Genomic DNA, 15,009 nt, shown 5'->3' on the forward strand with positions numbered 1-15,009 from the left:
ATTTGATGTAAGCTTTTAGCAGATGACTTTTATCTGGTAAAGAAAGTTTCTTTTATATTCTGAATTTGTTAATTAAAAAATTCAGGGTATAGTTTTACTTTATCAAATGCTTTTCCAGCATCTATTGAGATGATCATATAGTTTTTTTCTCATTTGATCTGGTAAATAATTAAGCTACTTTTATTCCTGGGATATATCCTACTAGATCACAATATATTACACTTTCACTATACTATCAGAGTTAGCTTACTGTCTTATTTAGAATTTTTGCCTCTGTTCATAAGGGGGATTGGTTTTTCTTTTCTTTTCTTGTGTTGTCCTTGTCCACTCCAGATTTGGTAATAGTCTTATAAGACACTAGTCTTATAAAAGTTGGATAGCTTTCAATTTTCCCTTTATAACTTGTAACATTTAATGTAACATTGGAATTACCCTTTATTGAGAATTTCATTGGTAAAATTGTCTTGGTGGAATACAATTATTAGGAACAGATCTTAGACTATACAATCTCTTATACGATTACTAAGTTATCTAGATATTCTATTTCATGGGTCAGTTTGTATAAATTATATTTTCTCTTAAAATTTTTTATTCTTCTTGGGTTTTAAATATATAGGAAGTAAGGAACTCAGACCAATACTTGTGAAAAAATAACTAGGAAAGCTGAAAGAAAATTTTTAAAAATATGTTTGTAGATTTTAGGTAGCTAAGAAGGGAGTGAAGAATTACAAGGTCAAGATCATGGAGGAAAGGGAAGCCCAAGAAGTGAACTCAATATTTGGGCGTTTCCTTTCCCTATTAGTTTCTAGATTATGAAGTGACTGAGAGGGTGAGTAGTGTTTTAAGCAGCCTCTAGGAACTAAAGGAATAAACATTTGAATTCAGAGTCCTTCAAGAAGAGGAGTAAGCTCCTAGTCTTTGGGTAAACCCTCAAAATATTACCCTAGAAGTAAGATAAACCAGAAGTAAACTGGCCTTCATAGTAACTGAAATCCAGATTTTTATTCAATCTGACAATCTCTGTTTCTTAATTTGTATGTTTGGACCATTTACATTTAATGTAATTATTGATATGGTTGGATTTAATACTATCATTTTATTATCTGTTTTCTATTGGCCCCCCTTTTTTGTTTTTCTGTTTCCATTTTCCTGTGAATGCTGTGTATTCCATTTAAATTTATCTATTGGCTTTTTGATTATATATCTTTGAATAATTATTTTAGTAGTTTCTCTGGGGATTGCAACATACAAAATTTCACGGTGTACTTAGAGTTAATATTTTACCACTTCAAATGAAATGTAAAAATCTTATAATCATATAGGTCCTTTTATCCTCCTTTATTTATGTTGTAGTTCATATGTATTGCATACATTGAAAACCTCACAATGTTATCATTTTGCTTTTAATAGCCATACATGTTTTAAAGAACTTAAAGAAAAAATAGCTTATTTATCTAGATATTTACCATTTCTGTTGCTCTTTCTTCATTCCACGTATCATTCTGATATTATTTCCCTTCCCCCTCAAGAACTTCCTTTAACATTTCTTTTAGGGTAATTCTGCTGCCAACAGATTCCCTTAGTTTTCCTTCATCTTAGAATGTTTTTATTTCCTTTTATCCTTGAAGGATATTTTCACTATATATAGAATTCAGGGTTGACCATTAGTTTCTTTCAGCACCTTAAAAATATTCTACTGTCTTCTGACCATAATGGTTTCTTATGAGAAGTCTGCAATTATTCAATTTGTTATGCTCTATACACAGTGTTTTATTTCTCCCTGGTTGCTTGTAAGAATTTTTTCATTATCTTTGGTTTTCAGTAGTTTGGTCATTATGATTGTGGTTTTCTTTGAGTTTATCTTATTTGAAATTCACTGAGCTTTTTGAATCTGTAATGTCATGTCCTTCAACCAATTTGGGATGTTTTCAGCATTTATTTTTTCAAAACATTTTTTCTGCATCAATTTATTTTTCTTCTTCTTCTTGGACCTTAGTAACAAAAATATTAGACCTTCTGATATTTTACTACAGGTCTCTGAAGCTCAGTTCAATTTTTTAAAAATTGCTTTTCTATTGGTTGTTCAGATTTGATGGTTTCTATGCATCTATCTTCAACTTCACTTACTCTTTCCATTCTGATATTAAGCCCATCAGTGAATTTTTGTTTTAGTTATTTTATTTTTTAATTTTAAAAGTTTCCATTTAGTTCTTGTTTTATAGTCTCTGTTTCTTTGCTTTGAAGTGCTCAAAAGTGACTACATACACAGGTTTAAGGGATCTATTTCTCCAGCTCTCTCCTTTCTATAATTTCCTGAATATATTTTAACCCTTTTCATGGTCCTTGGAAAGCAGAAGTGTTGGCCTCTCCATGCTGTTACATACTTTCCATAACTGGGTCTGCCTTAGGAGCAAAGGGTAGAGAGAAAATAGAGAGAAAACAATTAATAGTATTATTTCCCCAATAGTCTTAAGACCACAGGAATTCCTTTTCCCATTTCTTCTGTAATAAAGGACTTTCTCTGAATTTTAGGTGCCTGCAAGATCATGACTGCTGTTCTGTTGCAAGAGTGCAGCTTCATGACTTGCCACAGGGCAGGGTCAGGAGATTAGTAAAAGAGAAAAGGGGGGATTACCTGCACATTTACAATCCTGCAGGGCCCCTTACCTGGTCTTCTAACTAGAAAAAGAAGTTTCTATTGGAGCTTTTCTGTTCATACCTGCTGTGCAGTTCTGGGATTTGGGTTGCCCTACAGTCTAAGTTAGGAGATATGGGTAGAAAAACAAAACCCAGGAAATTCACCACCGTAATGATGGTTATATGAGTTTTGAGAAAGTGATAGCAAGTTTATTCATTTTAGCCAAGACCAGAAGTCCTTGAAGCCTAGATTTGAATCATGTAATCCATGATTGGCTTAAGGTGAAACAAAATTGTAAGTGCCACAGTAGTCTGGCAGAGCAAATGAAAACTCTCACAGGAAACACTTTCTATCACAATCCTAGGTTTCACTTTAATTAAAAAAATTTTCGTGCTTGCTTCTGTGCACATATATTAAAATTGGAATGACACAGAGAAGGTTAGCATGGCCCCTGTGCAAGAAAGAAATGCAAATTTGTGAAAAGTTCCATATTTAAAAAAAAAATTCATATGCAATATCTGGCACACAATAGAAAATAAGTAAATATATGAAGAGAAAAGACAAAGTAATCAAAAATAAGAGAACAATGTTCTTGGATTAGAAGATCAATATTGTCAAAATGACTATAGTACCCAAGGCAATCTACAGATTCAATGCAATCCCTATCAAATTACCAATGGCATTTTTCACAGAACTAGAACAAAATATCTTAAAATTTGTATAGAAACACAAAAGACCCAGAATAGCCAAAGCTATCTTGAGAAAGAAAAGTGGAGTTGGAGGAATCAGGCTCCCTGACTTCAGAATATACTACAAAGCTATAGTCATCAAAACAATATGGTACTGGCACAAAAATAGAAATATAAATCAATGGAAGAGGATAGAAAACCCAGAAATAAACCCATGCACCTATGGTCAATTAATCTACAACAAAGGAGACAGGACTATACAATGGAGGAAAGACAGTCTCTTCAATAAATGGTGCTGGGAAAAATGAAATTATAACACTCTTAACACCATACTCAAAAATAAACTCAAAATGGATTAAGGACCTAAACGTAAGACTGGACACTATAAAACTCTTAGAGGAAAACATAGACAGAACACTCTCTGACATAAATCACAGAAATATCTTTTTCATTCCATCTTCCAGAGAAATGAAAATAAAAACAAAAATAAACAAATGGGACCTAATTAAACTCAAAAGCTTTTGCACAGCAAAGGAAACCATAAACAAAACGAAAAGACAACCCGCAAAGTGGAAGAAAATATTTGCAAACAATGCAACCAACAAGGAATAAGTCTCCAAAATTTATAAACAGCTCATGAGGCTTAATATCATAAAAACAAACAACCCAATAAAAAATTGGGCAGAAGACCTAAATAGATATTTCTCCAAAGAAGACATACAGATGGCCAAGAGGCACATGAAAAGATGTTCAACAGCATTAATTATTAGAGAAATGCAAATAAAAACTACAATGACATATCACCTCACACCAGTCAGAATGGCTAGCATCAAAAAATCCACAAACAATAAATGTTGGAGGTGTGGAGAGAAGGGAACCCTCTAACATTGTTGGTAAGAATATAAATTGGTACAGCCACTGTGGAGAACAGTATGGAGGTTCCATAAAAAACTAAAAATAAAGCTACCATATGACCCTGCAATCCCACTCCTAGGCATATATTCAGAGAAAACCATGGTCCAAAAGAATACATGCACCCCAATGTTCATTGCAGCACTGTTTACAATAGCCAAGACATGAAAGCAACCTAAATGCCCATCAACAGATGAAAAGATAAAGAAGAAGTGGTACATATATACAATGGACTATTGCTCAACCATTAAAAAGAATGAAATGCCATTTGCAGCAACATGGATGGACCTAGAGATTGTCATACTGAATGAAGTAAATCAGACAGAGAAAGACAAATATTGTATGGTATCACTTATATGCGGAATCCAAAAAAAAGTGATACAAATGAACATATTTACAAAATAGAAACAGACTTACTGACTTAGAGAATGAATTTATGGTTACCAGAGAGGAAGTGTGTGGGGAGGGATAGTTACACAACATTGTTAATCAACTATACTCTAATATAAAATAAAATGTTTAAAAAAATAAGAGAAACAACAGACAATAAAGAAGACCCACAGAGAGTATAGTTAATGGAGTCATTAGACGTGGACTTTAAAATAATTCTACTTAAAATGCTCAAGGAAAAATTATACATTGTTATGAAGTTGTCCCTTGTATTCTCTCATAGCTTTTAATATTCTTTGTATCTGCAATTTAGTCTTCTTTCAGAAGAATTGCCAACTTCTTGTTTCCATTAAATGGGTTGAGTAGAACTTGAGTTTTTTGTATTAGAATATGAAGAAATCACTTTAAGGCTTCCCTGGTGATGCAGTGGTTAAGAATCCGCCTGCCATTGCAGGGAACATGGGTTTGATCCCTGGCCTGGGAGGATCCCACATGCCGGGGAGAAACTACTGAGACCATGCACCACAGCTACTGAGCCTGCGCTCTAGAGCCCGTGAGCCACAACTACTGAGCCCGTGTGCCACAACTACTGAAGCCCAGGCACCTAGAGCCCGTGCTCTGCAACAAGAGAAGCCATGACAATGTGAGACCCATGCACCACAACAAAGAGTAGCCCCTGCTTGCCTCAACTGGAGAAAGCTCATGTGCAGCAACAAAGACCCAACAGAGCCAAAAATAAAAACAAACTAATTAATTAATTAACAAAACAAAACAAAACAAAACAAAAAAAACCACAGGGCTTCTCAAAAACCAGTCTGAAAACCACCTAGTAGTTCTTAATTTAAAAAAAAAAAAAAGCTTTGCATTTGTGGAAAGTGCAATACCCCAATTGAATCATCTTGCAGTCAGATTGCAGTCCTATGGTCAGGAAGCATTAGTATAAGAACATAGGAACTAGGGCCCCTGCTGGCCACTGGTGGGGGACTCTGACACCCAAGGAGACGGAAGGAATCCCAAAGTGAACTGGTAGGATGCAGGCAGACTAAGGGGGGAGGAGAAGTGGAGGCCAGACAGGATCGGCATTCCTGAAGCCGGGGAGATCAGGAGAGACAGGTGGGAGGGGCCCTCCCAGCCCAGAGGAACAGGAGAGGAGAGGAAGGTGTTTGCCCCATCCACTCGAGCCCAGGAAGCCTGCTGTGTTCCTAGATGAGGTCCCTGGCCATCTGAGACAAGGGGTGGGGTGCACACCTGTACCCCTTCTGTTCCTTAAGCCTAAGCCCCACCCCCCACAGCCCCCAGGGTCTTTTCCAGCCCTGTGATTCCTGAGTATTGGCCTTGCCCACCACCCAAACCTCACCTTGCTTAGGCCCCGCCCTCCACAGCCAAGGCCTATCCCCCCCCTTTTTTTTTCCTTCCTCCTCTTTATTACTATGTGGTACTGTTGTACCTTCCGGTTGTTGATTCATCTATATTTTTATTTTTATATTCTTCCTAACATGGCTGTTAGTTTCCTAGTCTAATTTTATTCTTTACTTTGTTATTGTCGGGTTTTTTTCTTTTTTTTCTTTTTTGCCACCCCAGGCGGCTTGCAGGATCTTGGTTCACGAGCCTGGGAATGGGCCAAAGCTCCTGCAGTGGGAGCTCCGAGTCTGAACCACTGGATTAACAGAGAACCTCAGACCCCAGGGAATTTTCATCAGAGTGAGGTCTCACAGAGTTCCTCATCAAGTTCCTCATCAGCGTCAAGACACAGCTCTACCCAATAGCATACAAACCCAAGAGTTGAAAACCTCAGGCCAAACAACCAGTAAGACAGGTATACAATCCCACTCATAAAAAAAAAAAAAAAATGAGAGGGCAAAAAAATATGTCACAGATGAAGGAGCAAGGTAAAAATCCACAAGACCAAGTAAATAAAGGGGAAATAGGCAATCAACCTGAAAAAGAATTCAGAGTAATCACAGTAAAGATGATCCAGAATCTTGGAAGTAGAATGTAGACACGGATTGAGAAAATACAAGAAATGTTTAACAAAGATCTAGAAGAATTAAAGAACAAACAGAGAAGAACAACATAAAAACTGAAATGAAAAATACACTAGAAGCAATCAATAACAGAATAACTGAGGCAGAAGAATGAATAAGTGAGCTGGAAGACAAAATGTGGAAATAACTGCCCAGGACCAGAATAAAGAAAAACAAATGAAAAGAATTGAAGACAATCTCAGAGACCTCTGGGACAACACTAAATGCACCAATGTTCAAATTATAGGGGTTCCAAAAGAAGAAGAGAAAAAGAAAGGGTCTGAGAAAATATTTGAAGAGATTATACTTGAAAACTTCCCTAACATGGGAAAGGAAATAGTCACACAAGTCCAGCAAGCACAGAGAGTCCCATACAGGATAAACCCAAGGAAATACACAGCAAGACACATATTAATCAAACTAACAAAAATTAAATTAAAGAAAAAATATTAAAAGCAGCAAGGGAAAAACAAAAAATATCATTCAAAAGAATCCTATAAGGTTATCAGCTGAAACTCTTCAGGCCAGAAGGGAGTGGCAGGATATACTTAAAGTGATAAAACAGAAAAACCTACAGCCAAGATTACTCTACCCAGCAAGGATCTCATTCAGATTCGATGGAGAAGTCAAAAGCTTTTCAGACTAGCAAAAGCTAAGAGAATTCAGCACCACCAAACCAGCTTTACAACAAATGCTAAAGAAGCTTCTCTAAATGGGAAACACAAGAGAAGAAAAAGACCCACAAAAACAAACCCAAAACAATTAAGAAAATGGTAATAGGAACATACATATCGATAATAACCTTGAGTGTAAATGGATTAAAAGCCCCAACCAAAAGACACAGACTGGCTGAATGGATACAAAAACAAGACCCATATATATGCTGTCTAAAAGAGACCCAATTCAGACCTAGGGACACATACAGACTGAAAGTGAAGGGATGGAAAAAGATATTCCATGCAAATGGAAATCAAAAGAAAGCTGGAGTAGCAATACTCCTATCAGATAAAATAGACTTTAAAATAAAGACTGTTACAAGAGATAAGGAGGGACACTACATAATGATCAAAGGATCAATCCAAGAAGAAGATATAACAATTATAAATATATATGCACCCAACATAGGAGCACCTCAATACATAAGGCAAATGCTAACAACAAGGAAAGGAGAAATCGACAGTTACACAGTAATAGTTGGGGATTTTAACACCCCACTTTCACCACTGGACAGATCATCCAAACAGAAAATAAATAAGGAAAAACAAGCTTTAAATTATACATTACACAAGATGGACTTAATTGATATTTATAGGACATTCCATCCAAAAACAACAGAATACACTTTCTTCTCAAGTGCTCATGGAACATTCTCTAGGATAGATCATATCTTGGGTCACAAATCAAGCCTTGGAAAATTTAAGAATATTGACATCATATCAAGCATCTATTTTGACCACAATGCTATGAGATTGGAAATCAAGTACAGGAAAAAACTGTAAAAAACACAAATACATGGAGGCTAAACAGTGCACTACTAAATAACCAAGAGATCACTGAAGAAATCAAAGAAGAAATTTAAAAATACATAGAAACCAATGACAATGAAAACATGACAATCCAAAACCTATGGGACGCAGAAAAAGCAGATCTAAGAGGCAAGTTGGTAGCAATACAATCTCACCTCAAGAAACAAGAAAAATCTCAAATAAACTATCTAACCCTACACTTAAAACAACTAGAGAAAGAAGAACAAAGAAAACCCAAAGTCAGTAGAAGGAAAGAAATCATAAAGATCAGAGCAGAAATAAATGAAATAGAAATGAGGAAAACAATAGAAAAGATCAATAAAACTAAAAACTGGGTCTTTGAGAAGATAAACATAATTGATAAACCCTTCTTCAGACTTATCAGGAAAAAAAGGGAGAGGACACAAATCAATAAAATTAGAAATGAAAAAGGAGAAATCACAGCTGACACTGTAGAAATACAAAGGATTATACGAGACAACTACAAACAACTATATGCCAATAAAATGGACAACCACGAAGAAATGGACAAATTCTTGGAAAGGTACAATTTTTCAAGACTGAACCAGGAAGAATTAGAAAATATAAACAGACCTATCACAAGTAATGAAATTGAAACTGTAATTAAAAATCTTCCAACAAACAAAAGTCCAGGACCAGATGGCTTCACAGGCGAATTCTAACAAACATTTAGAGAAGAGCTAACACCAATCCTTCTCAAACTCTTCCAAATAATTACAGAGGGAGAAACACTCCCAAATTCATTCTACGAAGCCACCATCACTCTGATACCAAAACCAGACAAAGATATCACACAAAACAATATAATTATAGACCAATATTACTGATGAACATAGATGCAAAAATCCTGAACAAAATACTAGCAAACAGAATCCAACAGCACATTAAAAGTATTATACCCCATGATCAAGTGGGATTTATCCCAGGGATGCAAGGATTCTTCAATATACTTAAATCAATCAATGTGATACACTACATTAAAAAATTAAGGAATAAAAACCATATGATCATCTCAATAGATGCAGAAAAATCTTTTGACAAAATTCAACACCCATTATGATAAAAACTCTCCAGAATATGGGCACAGGGTTTCCCTGGTGGTGCAGTGGTTAAGAATCCGCCTGCCAGTGCAGGGGACACTGGTTCAATCCCTGGTCTAGGAAGATCCCACATGCTGTGGAGCAACTAAGCCCATGTGCCACAACTACTGAGCCTGTGCTCTAGAGCCTGAGAGCCACAACTACTGAAACCCACATGCTTAAATCCTGTGCTCTGCAAAAAGAGAAGTCACCACAGTGAGAAACCTGCGCACCACAATGAAGAGTAGCCCTTGCTCACCACAACTACCGAAAGCCCATGCACAGCATCTAAGACCCAATGCAGCCAAAAATAAATAAAATAAAATAAATACATTTATAAAAGAAAAAGCTTAAAGAAAATAAAAATGGGCATAGAGAAAATAAAAATGGGCATACCTCAACACAATAAAGGCCATATATGACAAACCCACAGCAAGCATCATACTCAATGGTGTAAAACTGAAAGCATTTCCACTAAGATCAGGAACAAGACAAGGATGTCCACCCTCACCACTCTTATTCAACATAGTTTTGGAAGTCCTAGCCACAGCAATTAGAGAAGCAAATGAAATAAAAAGAATACAAATTGGAAAAGAAGAAGTAAAACTGTTGCTGTTTGCTGATGTCATGATAATATACATAGAAAATCTGAAAGATGCCACCAGAAAACTACTAGAATTAATCAACGAATTTGGTAAGGTTGCAGGAAACAAAATTAATGCACAGAAATCTCTGGCATTCCTATACACCAACAAAGAAAAATCAGAAATAGAAATTAAGGAAACACTCCCATTTACGATTGCAACAAAAAGAATAAAATACCTAGGAATAAACCTGCCTAAGGAGGTGAAAGACTTGTACTCAGAAAACTATAAAACACTGATGAAAGAAATCAAAGGTGACATGACATAAATAGATGGAGATAAATACCATGTTCTTGGATTGGAAGAATCAGTATTGTGGAAATGACTATACTACCCAAAACAATCTACAGATTCAATGCAATCCCTATCAAACTACCAATGGCATTCTTTACAGAATTAGAATAAAAAATTTTACAGTTAGTATGGAAACACAAAAGACCTCGAACAGTCAAAGCAATCTTGACAAAGAAAAACAGAGTTGGAGGAATCAGGCTCCCTGACTTCAAACTATTCCACAAAGCTATAGTAATCAAGACAGTGTGGTAATGGCACAAAAACAGAAATATAGATCAATGGTACAAGATAGAATGCCCAGAGATAAACCCATGCACGTATAGTCAACTGATTTATGACAAAGGAGGCAAGAACATACAATGGAGAAAAGACAGTCTCTTTAATAAGTGATGCTGGGAAAACTGGACAGCTACATGTAAAGGAATGAAATTAGAACAATCCCTAACACCATACACAAAAATAAACTCCAAATGGATTAAAAACCTAAATGTAAGACCAGACACTATAAAACTCTTAGAGGAAAACATAGGCAAAACAGTCTTTGACATAAACCACAGCAAGATCTTTTTTGACCCACTTCCTAGAGTAATGAAAATAAAAACAAAAATAAACAAATGGGACCTAATAAACTTAAAAGCTTTTGCACAACAAAGGAAACTGTAAACAAGATGAAAAGACAACCCTCAGAATGGGAGAAAATATTTGCAAATGAAACAACAGACAAAGGATTAATCTCCAAAATATACAAACAGCTCATGGAGCTCAATATCAAAAAAACAAACAGCCAAATCAAAAATGGGCAGAAGATCTAAATAGACATTTCACCAAAGAAGACATACAGATGGCCAAGAGGCACATGAAAAAATACTCAACATCGCTAATTATTATAGAAATGCAAATCAAAACTACAATGAGGTATCACCTCCCACTGGACAGAATGGCCATTATCAAAAAATCTAGAAACAATAAATGCTGGAAAGTGTGTGGTGAAAAGGGAACCCTCCTGCACTGTTGGTGGGAATGTAACTTGATACAACCACTGTGGACAACAGTATGGAGGTTCCTTAAAAAACTAAAAATAGAACTACCATATGACCCAGCAATGCCACTACTGGGCATATACCCTGAGAAAACCATAATTCAAAAAGAGACATGTACCACAATATTCATTGTGGCACTATTTAGAATAGCCAGGACATGGAACCAACCTATATGTCCATTGACAGATGAACAGATAAAGAAGATGTAGCACATATATACAATGGAATATTACTCAGCCATAAAAAGAAACAAAATTGGGTTATTTGTAGTGAGGTGGGTGGACCTAGAGTCTGTCATACAGAGTGAAGTAAGTCAGAATGAGAAAAACAAATACCATATGCTAATGTATATATGTGGAATCTAACAACAACAACAAAAGGATACTGATGAACCTAGTGGCAGGGCAGGAATAAAGAGATAGACATAGAAAATGAACTTGAAGACATGGGGTGGGAGGGCGAAGCTGGGGTGAAGGGAGAGTAGCATCAACATACATACACCTCCGAATGTAAAATAGCTGGCTGATGGGAAGCAGCAACATAGCACAGGGAGATTGGCTCCGTGCTTTGCGATGACCTAGAGGGGTGGAATAGGGAGGATGGGAGGGAGGGTATATGGGGACATGTGTATGCATATGGCTGATTTGCTTTCTTGTGCAACAGAAACTAACACAGTATCGTGAAGTAATTATACTCCAATAAAGGTCTATTTAAAAAAAAAAGAACATAGCATTGCCGTTTCACTGAAGTTTGCTTATAATAGCGATAACTAAAACAAGCACTTTACATTAAGTTATTCAGTGCAACTTTCTTAAAATACATTCTTTAATGTAAAAAAAATCAGTACAAAAATGAAAATGTATTTCCCCTCTCACTTCTCCTTTCTCTCTCAACGTCCGGTAATAATTGTCCTTTGCTATTCATGGGGGATTAGTTCCAGGACCCCTGTGGATAGTAAAATCCAAGGATGCTCAAGTTCTTTATTTAATGTGGCGCCTCTGTATCTGCAGGATCCACATCTGTGGAGTCAACCAACAGCAGATCGAGTGCATTTTTATCCCTTCTGTTTAAACATTTTATTTACATTTATGTGATTAAATAATCACAACAACACATACTCTGATTTTTTTTAAATGTGATTTGGAATCCCCATAAGACTATGAACAGATTTTGCAACAGGAATTTTGTAGGCCAGTTGTGAGTGGCACCATATATTCAAAATGCTTAAAGAAAAACTTCCAACCAAGAATACTCTACCCAACAAATTATGAAGGAAATAAAGAGTTTTCCAGACAAGCAACAGCTTAAGGAGTTCATCACCTCTAAATCAGCATTACAAGAAATGTTAAAGGGACTTCTTTAAGCTGAAAAGAAAGGCCGCTAATTAGTAACAAGAAAACATATGAAAGTATAAATCTCACTGGTAAAGGTAAATATATAGTAAAAGCAATAGATTAATCACTTATATAGCTAGTGTGAAGGTTAAAAGGCAAAAGTAGTAAAAATAACTATAACTACAACAATTAGCTAAGGGATACACAAGGTAAAAAGGTGTAAAATGTGACATAAAAAACATAAAACATGAAGGGGGAGAGTAAAAAATGTGATTACATGGATATGAGGTACATCTACATTCAGGTGTCTTTAGCTAAAATCTCAAGAGATAAGTATGTTCCATGCACATAGCTGCTTTTTCTCTTTCTTCTCAAAGGGATTTCAAATCTGGTAGAGCATGAAGTCCTATGATATATCCTTTCATCAATCCCACCATCTCTCTTTATTTTACATTCTATCATTACTTCTGAAGGGCTTAATTGTGATCTAAACAAGATATAAAATCTGAACCAAAACATTTTGTTTCTCAAAAAACAAATAATATAATTGGTTGCAGCTATAGAATGAATGACCCCATGTATAGCACTGTGGGGGAGTGGTGGGGAGAGCAGTATCCTGCAGTTAAGGAGATGGACTCTTTAATTGGCATGAGCCTTTCTGGAAATTTTCTAGCTTTATTTGGGCTCCCTCAGGAGATTCACTTCATACCTGAATGTGTGAACAGACCCATGCATGGCAGAGGGCGCCCCAGTATAACACAAGAGCCCCAAGGCCGCTGATTCTTGGTTGCCCTGGGGATATCTGTTCAGTGGACATCTGGTGAGTGCCAGGTACCTATACACTTTAGGTACTTTGGACACAAAGATGAATTAGGCTAACTTCCTGATCTCAAACTTATATTCAGTCAAGTAGGGGAGATGAGAGTATGTGTCAACTAAAAATAACAAAAGCTAACATTTATTTTCTACTTACTATGTTTCACACACTATGCTAAGGGTTTTGCCTTCAATCTCATCTATTCTTTGTAAGATTTCTTCAGGCTAGGTACAGTTATTATAGCTGGCATCACACTGTGAGAAGTGCTATAATTGAGGAATGAGAGTGATTGGGAAGAAATAAGAAAGATTTAAGTCTACCTGAGGGAGTTAGAGAAAGAAGAAAGTGACATTAGCTATTTACTTCTTTGCTTTTTCCTCAACTCTGAGCTGGCTGAGTGCACAGACTGCATCTTGTTCAGTTTCAAAACCTCAAAACCTACCCTCAATAAATATCTCAGGAACAAATGAATGATGTTTGAGCTGGATCTTGAATGTTGAGTAGATTTTCACAAAATAGGAAAGAAAAAGGGGCCTTTTAGTCAGAAGGTGAAGCATAAAAAAGGCAGTGAGACATGACTGTGAGATACTTAGGGAATGTCAAGTAATTTGGGGTGAGGGAATATCAGGATACAAGGTAGAGAGTGGGAGAAGCTGGAAAGTAGATTGGTGTCTCAGTTAGCTATTGCTGTGTAACAAACCACCAAAAATGGAGTGGCTTAAACAATCAGTATTCATTATTGCTTATGAGTATGCAGGCCAATTTGGGGGTTCTGCTGATCTGGACCAGATTTCGCTGATTTCAGTTGAGCTTGGTCATAAATCTATGGTGTTCTGATGGGTAGGCTGGAGGCTGGCTTGCCTAGATGGGCCTCATCCACACGTGTGGTTGCCTGGATGTTGGATGGATGGTAGAAGTGATTGGGCCACGTGTCTCTCATCATTTTGTAGCCTAGCCTAGGTTTGTTCACATGGCAGTGGCAGAGCTCCAGAAAATGAGCGGAAGTAGATAAGGTCTCTTGAGACCTGAGCTTGGTATTGGTATTCTGTCATTTCTGCCACAATCTATTGGCCAAAGAAAGTCACAAGGCTAACTTAAATTCTAAGAGTGGGGAAATTGACTCCACCTGTTGATTGGACGAGCTGCAAAGTCAAATTGCAAAAAGGATAGTGATAAAAGGGGTGAAGAATTGGAGATATGTTTGCTCTCAATCTCTTACAGCTGAGGTTAGATACCATCTGAATACCAAGTATGAACTTTATTTTGTAAAAACAGGAAGCTCTCAAAGTCATGACATAGATTTGGGTTTTAAAAAGATATCTCTGGTAGTAGTATGATATAAAGTTTGAAGGGAGGAGCGATTAAAGGCAAGGTGCCTATGAGGTGCATAATGCAATAGTCCAAGATATTATGGGTTTAAACAGAACCCTATGACTTTAGCTCATTCCAACTAATCTGACAAGTTAGATCAAGACCACCTCTTCTTTTTTTTTTTTTTTTAATTTTTATTTATTTATTTATTTATTTATTTATGGCTGTGTTGGGTCTTCGCTTCTGTGCGAGGGCTTTCTCTAGTTGCGGCAAGCGGGGGCCACTCTTCA

At 36.4% G+C, this 15,009-nt stretch overlaps 1 non-coding gene across 1 annotated transcript; it reads left to right on the forward strand.

The window, feature by feature from the left end:
- Positions 1-3,028: 3,028 nt before the first annotated feature.
- On the forward strand, positions 3,029-3,134 carry LOC118900332. The gene has a single exon (XR_005021111.1). It is a non-coding gene; the product is annotated as a U6 spliceosomal RNA (small nuclear RNA).
- Positions 3,135-15,009: the final 11,875 nt, after the last annotated feature.

Source organism: Balaenoptera musculus, chromosome 8, assembly GCF_009873245.2.
Source record: "Balaenoptera musculus isolate JJ_BM4_2016_0621 chromosome 8, mBalMus1.pri.v3, whole genome shotgun sequence".
NCBI lineage: Eukaryota > Metazoa > Chordata > Mammalia > Artiodactyla > Balaenopteridae > Balaenoptera > Balaenoptera musculus.